Source organism: Orbicella faveolata, unplaced genomic scaffold (assembly GCF_042242905.1).
Source record: "Orbicella faveolata isolate gen_17 unplaced genomic scaffold, um_ofav_v1 contig_25, whole genome shotgun sequence".
NCBI classification, from domain to species: Eukaryota; Metazoa; Cnidaria; class Anthozoa; order Scleractinia; family Merulinidae; genus Orbicella; species Orbicella faveolata.
The window spans coordinates 9,171,135-9,186,196 of record NW_028301553.1 but is presented as its reverse complement, the minus strand read 5'-3'; positions in this window follow the sequence as shown (position 1 = coordinate 9,186,196).

Here is a 15,062-nt window from a genome sequence, read left to right as displayed (position 1 = left end):
GGAGCTGTGTTGTTTTTGTTTTTATATCACTTAGTGTAAATGGATAGCTCTGAGTTGTTAGGAAACTTGACAAAGAGCTGGCTGTGACAGCTAAACGGCTGCAATGGATTAGCGTCCCATTTACAGTGGAACCTTACGGTCACCTCGTTAATACTGTCACTTTTTTTGTCCCGGCGAAACGCGAATACGTTTTCCTAAGAGAAAACCCCGCAAATGCGCCCGCCCCCGCCCCTGCCAACGACTATGTTCTGAAATCCCAACTTGTATAATCCTTTACCATTTTACCCCGTTTACACGGCCACTCAAACCGGTCATGTTCGTCTTTCCATTGTTAAGGTGATTCCCTAGTAAAAGAACCCGCCATATAGATTTCCGATGAAACTTGGTATGCTTTTGTTACAGGACGAGGAGATATTAATTCCTTTAAAGGAAACATAATTAGGACATGCGCTGTTGGCCCGTTATGTCTCTCTCTCTATAGCATTTATTTCATTTTCCAAAAAAGTAGCCATAGATTTCTGCTAATTTCTTTTTCAGTCATTGAGGATATTGTTCGCATTGAAATTATGAAATAAAAAGTGAGGGTCACCGTGCTCGTTTAAGAGAAAAATAGCATTTCGCTATCGCGCTTAGTTTGAGGAAAATCTCTTACGTGTTGTACGCGCACGCGCTCATGTGCGCGTGCTAATGACGCGAAAATCGTACGCAGTACGGATGCCCAATGCAAACTAAGGAATCACCTTTATATACAGTTTATGTAGGATTGAAGTTTCAATTTTTTTTAAAAAATTGCACCTGCATTTAGAATGCTTTTAAAGAACAGTTGTTTAGAAATGCAATTGTAATGTATCTGTTAAGACGTCACTCAAATTCAACCAGTCATGAAATTTGACCCTTCCCCGTTATGTGACCACCCCGTTGAAACGGCCAAATTTTCATGGCCCGTTGGTGACCGTTTTAACGGGTTTCCACTGTAGATCTACGGAGAAACGCAATATTCCTAGCTGCATTCAGGGAGAGAGCCGCGCTAGGATTGAGTAAAGAAGAGCATTGCAGGGCAAGAAAAGGAGTTACACGAAAGGGCTCAAAGGGCGCTTTGATTACCTCTCGGTTGATATTTGATTGAATTTGCAGTCAGCGATCTTCTTCTACACTGACTGTTTTCCTAATAAAAAAATTAAAAAATTTAAAAAAATTTAAAAAAATTTAAAAAAAACTCAACCAACAGTTGATTGCAGTGGAACATGTTCACAGCTTATTTAGACTTCTGAATCACGAGAGCATGAAGAGTAAGAGGGTTAATCCCTCATACAGGCCCGGGGAATCCCTCTCCGTTGTTTTTATATAACTCCCGTCTCCTGGGTTCGGAAATCCCAGGGGGTTCTAGAGCTAGCCAATCCTATGATATATATGATGTCGCTTTTGCTCACGTTAACAGCCCAAGCGGCTTAACGTGCGCATTTCCATCCTCCACCAAAACATCCATTCAGCGCGCGTGGTAACATTATCCGCGTAAGAACTGGGCACAATGTCTTAAAAACAACTCATGGGATAACCTTGTGAATAAGGTCTTTAGAGAGGAAAACTACCTCACTCTTCATCGTCTCCTGATCTCAACTTGAACCAAATAAATCGTCTCTGATCTATCAAGCCGGATGATGATTTTTTTTTTTAATTGAATACTCAACTCAACCAAAGACTGGTTTTTTTTTTTTTTCGCTCAGTAGAGCACAAACTGTTTCTTTTTTACCTCAGTGGAGCACAAAAGAGCCCAACCAACCCAAACCAGTAGTGACCGCAACAGAACATGATCTATGGTAGTTAATTGTATCGAATTTAGGAAGGTATATTGGGTGGCTAGTTACCCCCCTTACCCCCTCTTGGGGAAAAAGGTTGCGATTATTTTGGCAGAAATAAAGGCAGACCTCAGGGCAGCCACCTCATCACGGTAATTTCTAGTTTGTGGCATTTGCTAGTACTTCTGGTGTAACAGATTTAAATTTGGTTTCAGTTCTCAAATTGCAACATTTTGAGGGTATGGTCCATTGATTCTGTGACCCCGAAGCACTAGCCACCTCCCTTGAAAAATCCTGGATCCGCCTCTGACATTCAAGAAACTCGATGCAAGATACGTACCTCGAGAATCATTCCTCATGCATGCGTGAACATTTTATGCTTTTATGCTTTTTATTTTTCAAATTCGCATATCGTTATTGTAATTCATTTACCGGGAGGAAACAGCAAGGACGGCAGAATATGGGCATTGGTTTTTTTTAACTGCCTGTTTAGCCCCTCGCCGCACGCTAATCAATAATCTGTTCAGAAAGTTATTGCACGTGACCGTCCACATACTGACAGAAATGAGTGAGGAAGTTGCACTACCCTCGCTGTTTATTTGAATTCGAAATCCCCAATTAAATTTCCCGTGAAATGCAATTTTTTATATGTTTAGTTTTCCTTCCGAAATTCAATAATTCCTCTGCCATTGAGGTAAAGAAAGACTACTTCCGGTGAAAATTCGTGAATATAATACACAACACATTTCAGTGGTCTCGGAATCGACGTGATCAGTGTAAGCAGAACTTTGTTTGTTTGGGGTTTCGAAAGGGAAGTTCCTCCTGCGGTATTTTTACAGTGTATTATTGACCCCTGAATGAGGTAATTTAGTGAAAAATTTAGGGCAAAATCAACAAAGTGAACGCGTCAGTCACCCTTTTTGTGGACAAAAAAGCATCGAGAAGTAACGAGCATTATTTGCAGTGATAACTGACCAACAGCAGTTTGAATGTTACGAAAAAGAGTCTGAACTATATTTAAAAAATATTCACTGTTTAATCCCAATTTTTAAAACCTAAGGCCCTCATTCTCATTGTTTCAGTGATTATAAAATGCTTTAAATTCGGCTTGTATTCATTTCTGTCTTCTAATGTTTACCTTAAACTTGAAATTCAACGACTTAGAAACGAAATCAATATTTATAGTTACCAGAAATAAATAGCTGTTACGCTACTCAGGTCGATCCATATTATGACTAATATATAGCCTAAGGCTAGAGGAAATAAAACGGAAAGGAAGCCACGGCTTAGTAATTTTACTTGTCGTCCAGTCTCAACTCAAATTACTACACTGCTACCTGTTAGAATTCCAATGTCTACCGTTAAACAGACATACGTTCACATTGCGAACATAGAAGTCACAGAATGACCTTTCTTCACGGAGGTCCCGAAATCCGGTGAGTCGTGCTATAACGCAGAGAATGTTGACTCGTTGAACCTGTCGACAGTAGACGTAGGCGGACGGTGACAGAGAAAACAGGAGGTATAACATTTCGCCTCTTACCAATCACGTCAGGGCGACGTTATCGGCCACCCGTGAAAAACGTGCATCATACGAGGAAATGATTTAACGCGAACTAACACGTACGAACGCCATGACAAGGACTTATCATACGCACTCTTGCAAGAATTTGTGAAGTTTTTACACTTGGTCGAATAAGAACAATTTCAGCTAGAAGGAACTTCGTTGAGGTGAGTAGCATTTTCCCCCTATTTCAGTCTAAACAAGCAATGAGGAGAAACAAAAAGTTATTTCGCCAAAAAAAAATTATCGATATGTCGGACCACATTACGTGTTTCGCAGACCGTATTTTTAAACTCGTAAGTTCGCAAACACAATCGCTCTCTGGCTAGTATTAGGTCACTTGAACGTTTTAGAGGGCTCCGATGTGGAAGTTGAGCAGGTGGTGTAGTAAATCACCATCTGTTAGGGAGTTCTGACAGGTGGAATTTATTTCAACGCTATATCTTCAGCTGTATCTTGGCCATAACTTTAAATTTCTTGAACTCAAGTAAGCACAACGAAAACCTAAGCATCTACTATACCTAGAAATCAGTTCCTTCGTTCTTAAAACTGTGATAATTAATTTTGACGCTGTTATGGTAACTTCAGTCTTATAACAAATTGCTAATAATAACTGTGATCCTAATTCCATCGCATTAACCGTGCAGATAGTACGCAGCTCTTACAAGGTCTCTCCTGATTGGCTCGATCAAACAATCGGAAACAATAGGGTACTTAAAATTCAAAATGGCGGACGATAATCGCGAAGCGCGAAAGTGAACAGAATGAGTTGTTTTGGAGCGGTATGTTTTCCTCTTCAGTTTTTAAAAGCCTGGCAACGGTCAATCTATAAACAAAGAATTATAACAGGTTTGCATCGCGTTTCCATTTTGGCGTTTTTGCGTTTTAAGCGCAGATTTTCTCTACGCATTACGCGTTAAGGATTATTGAAGCAGATTATTTTCCACGAATTATCAAACAACACCAAATATTAAACTTATTTGCAGATGATTCTCGCAAATGTTACCAGAAGTATTATTTTAGTTTAAGTAAGCTTACATTGTGAGTACAAACATAGTAGAATTTTGAGCTATTATTTACCCCAAGTAATTAAATGAATAATATTCGATCGCGTGTGGTGTTTGGAGGTTTTTATAGAGTAATACACTTCATCAAGAACTAAACGCTACAAAATGCAAACAGAATTTCCAACACAATTCTAGTTTAAACCCCGCTTGATTAAAAATTTATGGCATTTTCTCTGCAGAGGGTAGAACACCAACTTCATTAAAGTTGATGATTAATTTTTCATCAAAGTGTAAAGCCTTCCTCAATCCTTAGGAATTACTGATCACTTCAAAGAACATCATAACAAAATAAATGCAAACAAATAATATTAAATCAAGATGGGGATCTTTTATAAAGTAGCTAGCCAAGTTTTTGTAGGGCTTTTAATTTACCAGATCAGTAATTTTTTGTCATTTATGATGCTGTCTTGTTGGAGAGTTATATCAAAATCATTGAAAATCAGCTTAACTTTTCACAGGGTTGTAACACCAGATACAGCTTTCTGTTCATGAAATCATTCTTTTGGGCACCTGCATAATAAAGATGCCTTCCTTTTATGGATAATTTACAGAGGCAGGTCCAGAGATGTTCAGGGATGATGGGTGAGAGAATTTTTTCAGCCATAAGGGGGGACCTACCCTTGGTAAATATAGGCAAACTCATTGCTGTGGACACCTCTATGATAAAGACACCTCCTTTTCATAGATAATTTATAAAGGCAGGTCCAGAGATGTTCAGGGAGGATGGGTGAGGGAATTTTTTCAGCCATAAGGGGGAACCTACCCTTAGTAAATATAGGCAAACTCATTGCTGTGGACACCTCTATGATAAAGACACCTCCTTTTCATAGATAATTTATAAAGGCAGGTCCAGGGATGTTCAGAGGGGGAGGGGGTGGTTGGGGGAATTTGTTCAGCCATAAGGGGAAACCTACCCCAAATATTGCTCTAATTAGCTCTAATTGTAAGGATGTTGAATACTTTCTTCCACTGATGGGTCTGTTTCATCAGAGTGACCTTATTAATTTTGTTCAGATTTGACTGTATATTTTATTTGTTATTTAATTTGTTTACAGCAGTTTTCGATTGAGTGTTGTAAAACCAAAACCAAACAGTTACTTACCAGTGACACTAATTAGCCAATCTAAAATATTGCAAAACCAAAGCCAAAGTTATTGCCTGATTACTTTTGCCACTCAATTGAAAACCACTCTATTATATTTAATATTTAATTTGTTTTCTGGTTCGGTCTCCTTTTTGTGATCAAATGCCCTTGTCCTTATGTACTAAGCTGGGCGTTAACCAAGGCATTTTCTCATGAATACTGAAATTAGGTAAAGTAAATTTGGAGTAACTTTGTACTGTTAAGTTTGATGCAATGAATTAATTTTAAAAAAATGTGAAAAGAAACCAAGGTTATATAAACAAAGCCACTTAAGCTTAGCTTTCAAACTGTTTATTCTAAATAGAAACCTGATGCAATTTTAGCAATTCATAGACATAATGTCTCAGCAGAGCAAAACCTAAGGTGGGCAGTAACATGATAGTATTCAGTGAGGGATGTCCCACAAGTATTTTGATGTCCATTATTTCCAATATTTTGTATAGCAAATTCCTTTGCATTTTCATTTGGCAGGATTTTTTCCACCAAGTTCTGTTTCAAATTTAGTTTCTAAGGTTTCTGACATGGACAAACTAGTTTGATGTCTGCCAGTTGACTCTGGTACTCTGGTGCTTGAGGGATTGGATATGAGGACTTTGCAGACGAGCTCCCAGTTGAGGATCTTGGAGGATCTTCTTTCCTTACTATCACCACAACTCCATCCTCAGGACTATCTTAATTTTTTTCTCACTTTATCGTCATCATCTGCTCTCATCACGTCAATAGGCACATAAGGCTACCATGGTATCAATCCAGCACTGTCCTTTTTGCGCACCCAGCCTTGTTACTTTGTTTCTACGCAGGCTTTCCCCAAGTGGTCTCGGTTCTCCCTCTCGCTCTTCTTCCTGCTGGTACCTATCCCAATGCTGTGAAGTAGTCAGTCATTTACGCCCTGTCTCCTTAGTACTTGTCCTAACGAACTTAGTCCTTGTCCTAACGAATTCTACCTTCTACATCACACCTTGTAATTTACGTCATCAATTTTAGTGGATGTTTTTAAAATTATTTGAGGGGAGGGGGTGTATACACTGTTCATCAGTCGTTGATTAACTGGTGGTTGTCGAGAAGTTATTTTCAATTGGCAGTTGTAATACGTTTAAGTGGCCGTCCCCGTTGTGGACAGGTGGCTGTTGTGAATATATGGACTGTCTGCTGGGACAACAAAAAGTGAATGTTGTTAGAGAGGGGGCCGTTACAGGAGGTTCAACTGTAATCATGCTGTTTTTTGGTGTTGTAATTGCGCCCTGAACACCTCACTCACTGACAAACAGTGTTAGGTACTTTTCCATGTCGATGTTGGTTAACGTATTGTACTAGCCCTACAAATTAAATTCATTAAATTGCAGTCCAACCTTTTCCAGCAATTCTATCTTGGATTGTATAATTTAGTTTCCTGAGAATTTCATCCTTTCTGAGAATTGGATTGATTCCAAATTTACCTTTAACCTTTTCCAGTGTTTCCACCCACTTGTTCTTAAACTGTCCTGTGTTTCTTTTTGGCTTATCCAAATGATCCGACAATACCAGATGAAAGTTTTCCAAAAGCATGTATGCTCCCTTTTTAAAAGTAAACCACGGCATTAGATAATCTCTGAAAAGAGAGCTATACTCCATTTCAAGAAACCATTCACAAGAGATTCCGAGTGCCTCGTTTAGAGAGAAATTTTCGTTTGCTTCCCTATGATGGCAGGCAATTTAAAGCCAATTTTAGCAGCCAGACAACACAAAGCTTAGAAACATTTAAATGCCTAGGGTTGTCCAGGTGCGTCAAAAAGCATACCAAAGTGCTTGATGGAAGTCGAGTCCAAATAAATATAATATAAGACTGGCATAAATCAAGACAAACATGAAAGACAAAAAAACACAGTATCTTTAACACTTAAGAATAAAAAGCAGCGATATTAAAGAATGACGTTTCGACAGCTCCATGCCATCATTCTCAAATTCAAATAAAATACGTTATGTGAGTTCGTTATATAGTGAATGTTCGTGTGAAGGTCTCAGTGCATGTGATTAAGAGATAAAAATAATCGATGAGTAAAAATAGAAATATCAAGTGTGGTGCGCTTGAACTGTCAAATAACTGTCATTGTTCGTGAACGAACAATGCGTTGTTTATGAATACAAATGTGATCTGTGCGACGCAGATTATGTGGGCTATACATGCCAACCGGCGTCGACAAAACCTGGATCGGACCAGACCGGATCACGGATTGGATCACGGACCGGATCACGGATCGGATCACGGATCGGATCACGGATCGGATCACGGATCGGATCACGGATCGGATCACAGACAAAAACAGGTTTTAAAGAAAAAAAAATCCCCCCAAAAATCAAATCGTTTATAAGATAATAATAAATAAAAAATAAAAGTGGAAGACTAAATATGTTAAATGAAAATAAGAATCCCGAATTTGACGCAATAACATATTAATGACAAGAGGTCATTTAAAAAGCCAAATAACCGCTTAATTTACAACGAATTTAAATTGTAATGAACAGGCAGATGTAGTTATATTTGAATGTTAGTTGGCTCGACGCTTGCGTGAACCTCCCATTCTCGTTTTTGAAATTGTTGTTCGTATCAGTAGCTAATTCTCGGCTACATTTTCGTGTCAGATGTGAGCATTACAGTTGGCGTTACAGTTAATGAGAAAACTTACGTACGAAACCTTATGGACATGGCTTGCTTTAAAGGAGCTACGTCACGATTTGCGCGTCTTGAAAAAACTAGCCTAGTTTTTCAAGTTCGTCATTTGCAGCCCTCGTTAATCTTTGCCATCCTCAACAATCCTCATTCCGTTTTGATTTGTTCTTGCCTCTTAAGTGTTTTCTATCCTAGAACACGATCATTTTAAGGTTTTATTCTATTTACAGGCAACTCTTTACGACCCCAAAAATGACTTTCCGCATCTAAGTTTTACTTACTTACCTACTTGCTTGCTTGTTTGCCTGCTTGCCTGCTTGCCTGCTTGCTTGCTTGCCTGCCTGCCTGCCTGCCTGCCTGCCTGCCTGCGCCTGCCTGCCTGCCTGCCTGCCTGCCTGCCTGCCTGCCTGCCTGCCTGCCTGCCTGCCTGCCTGCCTGCCTGCTTGCTTGCTTGCTTGCTTGCTTGCTTACTTACTAACTCTAAAAATCGTGACGTAACTCCTAAAATGTTGTTTATTCTCGGGTTGCGTTATCGTTCACACTATCGATGTCATTCCTATAATTTTTGTGAAACAGCTATATTTCCTTGAAATACAACTGGTTTGTTTCGTTTTATTCCAGTGCGAAATATCGTATTCCAAACTCACATCCGTGTAAAAATATAGACTTGTCTCAAAAACGAAAATTGTTTGAAATCATCAGGTGTTTAATTTTTTGTGTTTTCAGTTTTTGTGTTTCGATTCATACGTTCGTCCTATTATTAACATGCTGACTCGTTTTATGACAGTTTACCTTTGATGCAAGTGAATATACAAAATATCATTTATCTGAACTGCGGAGAAAGATATGAAGACATGATTGATCATCGCAATTATACACACAACTTAAGCAGTCGTGAAATTAAAGCCTGAAAAAAATTCAGGCCTGAACGGGACTCGAACCCATGACCTCTGCGATACCGGTGCAGTGCTCTACTAACTGAGCTATCAAGCCAACTGGGAGTTGGTCACATTGTGAGTTCGTAATATACCCGTAGATGGTGAAGAGTGCAAGTGAATATACGAAATATCACATATTGAACTGCGGAGAAAGATATGAAGACATGATTGATCATCGCAATCAAAACCCAACAGCCTCAAAAAAAGTTCATCTGTGACCAGCTCCCAGTTGGCTTGATATTATAAAAGAATAAAAGAATATCACACCTGAATTAAATAAAACGTTCTGCTCACATTAGTCACTCTAGTGTAATTTGCTCAACAAAATTTTGATTTTTGCATTTTTTTCCTTGATCCTATCCGTGATCCGGCCCGATCCAGATTTTGTCGACGCCGCATGCCAACACCTATTTCAGCGCATTAATGACCACAAGCATTCTGTCATTGGTAAACACCTGCGGGACGTACACAATCTGAGGAACAAAGATCTCCGTAACCAATTTACAATCCTCAAGAAATGCCGTCGGAAACTGGATTGTTTAATTTATGAAATGCTCTTCATCAAAAACAAAAAACCAACACTTAACACTCAATCTGACTCTGTTAAAGCAAAACTTTTTATTTGACAGTTCAAGCACACCACGCTTGGTATTTTTATTCTTATTCATCGATTATTTTTATCTCTTAATCATATGCACTGAGACCTTCACACGTTCATTCACTATATAATGAACTCACATAACGTATCTTATTTGAATTTGAGAGTGATGGCATGGAGCCGTCGAAACGTCATTCTTTAATGGTCTCTAATATCGCTGCTTTTTATTCTCAATTGTTTATCGAAAACCTTAGTTATTAGAATCTTTAACACTGTTTGAAAAATATAGTAAACACAGTCAACTATTAAGCGGCCACCCCTTATCAAGTGGCCAGATATCGACGACATTCCGACATCGCAAATCGAAAAACAACGTTATCAGTTTTAGTGCAAAAACCGTGGTAAAATGGTCCACTATGCCTATAATTGATCAAGGTCCATTTCTAGGCTTCGCCCATAATTAACATCCAACTTTTCATGGCAGCCAAAAAGAACATACAGTGCAAAAAGTAGCCAGTGTAAAAGGGCCGAGAAAAACAGAAAGGAAAGGGGCAACAAACAAAATTGAGAACGGTTAATGGCAAGAAAAAAAAAGTCCAAATTTTGGCTTATGCGCATGCCCGGAATGGAAATTTTGCTCAATTTTGTAACAATCTTCGAAAAATCTCTCCTTTTAGTGAAAAAAAAACTTTCTTAGCAAAACTTAGGCTTATTTAGCATCATGGCAGCTAAAACGGTTAAAAACGGTACTTTTTGGCTAAAGTTTGGTATCCAAAGGGTTAATAGAATGAATGTATTTTATGCTAAACAAACTGAAATGATTAAGCGAAAGAAAAATCAATTTTCAATTTATGTTGTAAATTGCAGTTGGCTTTACACAGCTTTCTAAGCTGGGCGTACATTCTCTAGATGGACATTGCAAAACACCTCTCTAGAGACCACTGAATCAGCTGTATTTATCGAGGTTTCAAATTGACATGTAGTTTAGTTTAATCGGGCTCTTTCAGGTTTCAAGCTGACTTTATTCAACCTTCTTCAAAATTGTATCTCGAATGATGCAACCACGTATTTTGTTAGTATAAATAGAGTGCTCTTATCCATGCAAGACGATTTACAGCGAAGATTTCGGTTGAAGATGGAGAGAGAAGTATAGTAAACATCTGCAATCCTATCCAATGTCCTTATTTCAGTACAAACAGATCCACTTGGTACCTTGGAACCCAGAATCAAGCGAACAAGTTTCCAGCCTGTAGGCCTCTCAACGTCCATTTAAATCGTAATTTAGAATTTAGCGACAAAACCTATTCTTACATATTTTGGTCAAACAATATCTAAAAACTAATTAGAGCAACAAGGCAACAAGGGCAACATGGGCAACAAGGGCAACATGGGCAACAAGGGCAACAAGGGCAACAAGGGCAACAAGGGCAACAAGGGCAACATGGGCAACATGGGCAACAAGGGCAACAAGGGCAACAAGGGCAACATGGGCAACAAGGGCAACAAGGGCAACAAGGGCAACATGGGCAACAAGGGCAACAAGGGCAACAAGGCAACATGGGCAACAAGGGCAACAAGGGCAACAAGGGCAACATGGGCAACAAGGGCAACATGGGCAACAAGGGCAACAAGGGCAACAAGGGCAACATGGGCAACAAGGGCAACAAGGGCAACATGGGCAACAAGGGCAACAAGGGCAACATGGGCAACATGGGCAACAAGGGCAACAAGGGCAACAAGGGCAACAAGGGCAACAAGGGCAACATGGGCAACAAGGGCAACATGGGCAACAAGGGCAACATGGGCAACATGGGCAACAAGGGCAACAAGGGCAACAAGGGCAACATGGGCAACATGGGCAACAAGGGCAACAAGGGCAACAAGGGCAACATGGGCAACAAGGGCAACAAGGGCAACAAGGGCAACATGGGCAACAAGGGCAACAAGGGCAACAAGGCAACATGGGCAACAAGGGCAACAAGGGCAACAAGGGCAACATGGGCAACAAGGGCAACATGGGCAACAAGGGCAACAAGGGCAACAAGGGCAACAAGGGCAACATGGGCAACAAGGGCAACAAGGGCAACATGGGCAACAAGGGCAACAAGGGCAACATGGGCAACATGGGCAACAAGGGCAACAAGGGCAACAAGGGCAACAAGGGCAACAAGGGCAACAAGGGCAACAAGGGCAACAAGGGCAACATGGGCAACAAGGGCAACATGGGCAACAAGGGCAACATGGGCAACATGGGCAACAAGGGCAACAAGGGCAACATGGGCAACATGGGCAACAAGGGCAACAAGGGCAACATGGGCAACATGGGCAACAAGGGCAACAAGGGCAACATGGGCAACATGGGCAACATGGGCAACAAGGGCAACATGGGCAACAAGGGCAACAAGGGCAACAAGGGCAACAAGGGCAACATGGGCAACATGGGCAACAAGGGCAACATGGGCAACAAGGGCAACATGGGCAACAAGGGCAACAAGGGCAACAAGGGCAACAAGGGCAACATGGGCAACATGGGCAACAAGGGCAACAAGGGCAACATGGGCAACAAGGGCAACAAGGGCAACAAGGGCAACAAGGGCAACATGGGCAACATGGGCAACAAGGGCAACAAGGGCAACATGGGCAACATGGGCAACAAGGGCAACAAGGGCAACATTGGCAACAAGGGCAACATGGGCAACAAGGGCAACAAGGGCAACAAGGGCAACAAGGGCAACAAGGGCAACATGGGCAACATGGGCAACAAGGGCAACAAGGGCAACATGGGCAACAAGGGCAACAAGGGCAACAAGGGCAACAAGGGCAACATGGGCAACAAGGGCAACAAGGGCAACAAGGGCAACAAGGGCAACATGGGCAACAAGGGCAACAAGGGCAACATGGGCAACAAGGGCAACAAGGGCAACAAGGGCAACAAGGGCAACAAGGGCAACATGAGCAACATGGGCAACAAGGGCAACAAGGGCAACAAGGGCAACAAGGGCAACATGGGCAACAAGGGCAACAAGGGCAACATGGGCAACAAGGGCAACAAGGGCAACAAGGGCAACATGGGCAACAAGGGCAACAAGGGCAACAAGGGCAACAAGGGCAACATGGGCAACATGGGCAACAAGGGCAACAAGGGCAACATGGGCTACAAGGCTACCAGGCTACAGGGCTACAGGGCTACAGGGCAACAAGGGCTACATGGGCTACAAGGCTACTGGGCTACAGGGCAACAAGGGTAACTGGGCAAATCTTCATCCTTACTTTATACCCTTGCATGAAGCATCTTTTATTTCAAGAAAGTAACAAAGAACTTCAAGGCTAAACTAACTTAAATCAACCTATGCATTCGATCTACGTTCCTGATATCCTTTCCCATCGAAATCTTTTTATATTTCCTTCTATATTTATTTCTTGGTATTCATTTCTTATTATATTTTTAATTAATCCACTTCTTATTGAATATTTTTTCATCCTAAAACTACGTCGACCAATCAGAGCGAACCTTGTAAGAGCTGCGTACCGCCTCTAACCGTGGAATGTCTCTGCAACTGACTACCCGACCATGAAAAACGCGAGTAAAGGCTGATCTAAGGGTGGGGAGGGCGGGGAGGAGTTGGAAATTCATATTAGCTACCAGTACGATAAAAAACCTTTTAAATGAAAGAAAAAAAATAACTCTCAGCGAACAAATCTTCTCTTGTCATTCTGCGCCCTGATCCGGAATTGGAGCACATGAAACAGTTCATGCATATGGCAAACACAAGTTCCTTTCGACATCTGAAATTTTATCTTCTCGGTTTCCGTTCGATCTTCTTTTCCGATTTATCGAAAAACTAACAATAGCGTCATTGTAACTCTTAATATATCGCTATAAATATCGAAAATGAAGCTATTCGAAGCTTTTCAACGCCACTGCGTTTTCAGTATTTCGGTCGGCCGCGCACTAAAAGCAATTGAGACCGATGCAGGCAAAACGCAACAAGCCCAGCATTTCTGTTATTGTGGAATTTTAAACTACGCTATTGATCTGGCTGTCGAACCAGCGCTCCTGGGTAAGTATCTATGCAGAAGAACTCCAACTGGAACATAATTTCCTTTCACGAAAATCGAACGATTTCGGTGAACGAATTTTACAACATATTCTGCTCGAAAGTTAGTCATGTTGGTTGCGCAGATGAGATATCTAATAAGATCAACAAGAAAGTAGAAATTGAAGTAAACGAATACGATTTATTCCCATTCCATCGTAAGAATCGAGATTCTTTTCTGAACATTTTCACTCTGGTACTAAATTAGATTATGATGATTTTTGGGACACTCTTTCCTCTTATCATGCTTTTATAATTCTCTCTTTTTTTCAAGAACATTGGAATGCCGCGTTACAAACTCTAGTCATGAATCTGAAATATGGACTGCGATTCGGCTCATTCATTTTCCGTGATTTAACACCGAAACGTTTGGCGAGATGATTCAATTGGTGCGCTGAAATTTTCGTATTGCTTTTGCCCCCCAAAATACCGCTTCAATTAATTGTTTTTCTTTTCAGCAATTTAAAAACGAAACGTAAACACGGGATTATATTTAACAGCTAAATAGTCCTTGCGTGTCTAGCTTGTTTTTTGCTTATGATAGAAATATACGTGCGGCTGGTATGATTCACGAAAAATTTTGGCCTCGCCGCATCAAAACTATTTAAATCCACCTTCAAAGATTACCTCCTGCCTGAAATGCGCGAAAAGTAATTACAAAATGATTAAGAAGAAAAACTTGCGTGCACTGAAAGTCACACGATATGTTCAAGACATGCAATCTGGTAGATGCATAGATTTTAACACTTTAATTTTTCTTTTAGAATTGGGGGCAATTCGAAAAAATATTACGATTCAGGACTGATTTAGCCCAGACCCGTTATATCGCATGTTCATGTTGAGGTCAATTTTCCGTGGACGCCGAGTAAACTGTAAATGTCAAGGTCACCTTAGCCTCGGGCTAGAGCCGAGGCGAAGTTATAAATACTGATTGATTCTCATGTTTGATAAACGCACGTGTGATGACAACAAACCTTAAAAAACCTCAGGCGTTTTAATTCTAGAGATTTCAGTTGTTTCAACAGCATCTAGAGGAAGAGGTTTCACGCATATGCGAACATTGTGGAATTACGCTGGAGAGTAAAAAGATCAAGGTAAAATATACACGAAACAAAAGATTTTAATATCACCAGCAGTCTGCATGGTAAACTATTTTTGTCTCATGAACTATTTTCAGTTTTCGTTATTTTCGATGAAAAATTCGATTTGTT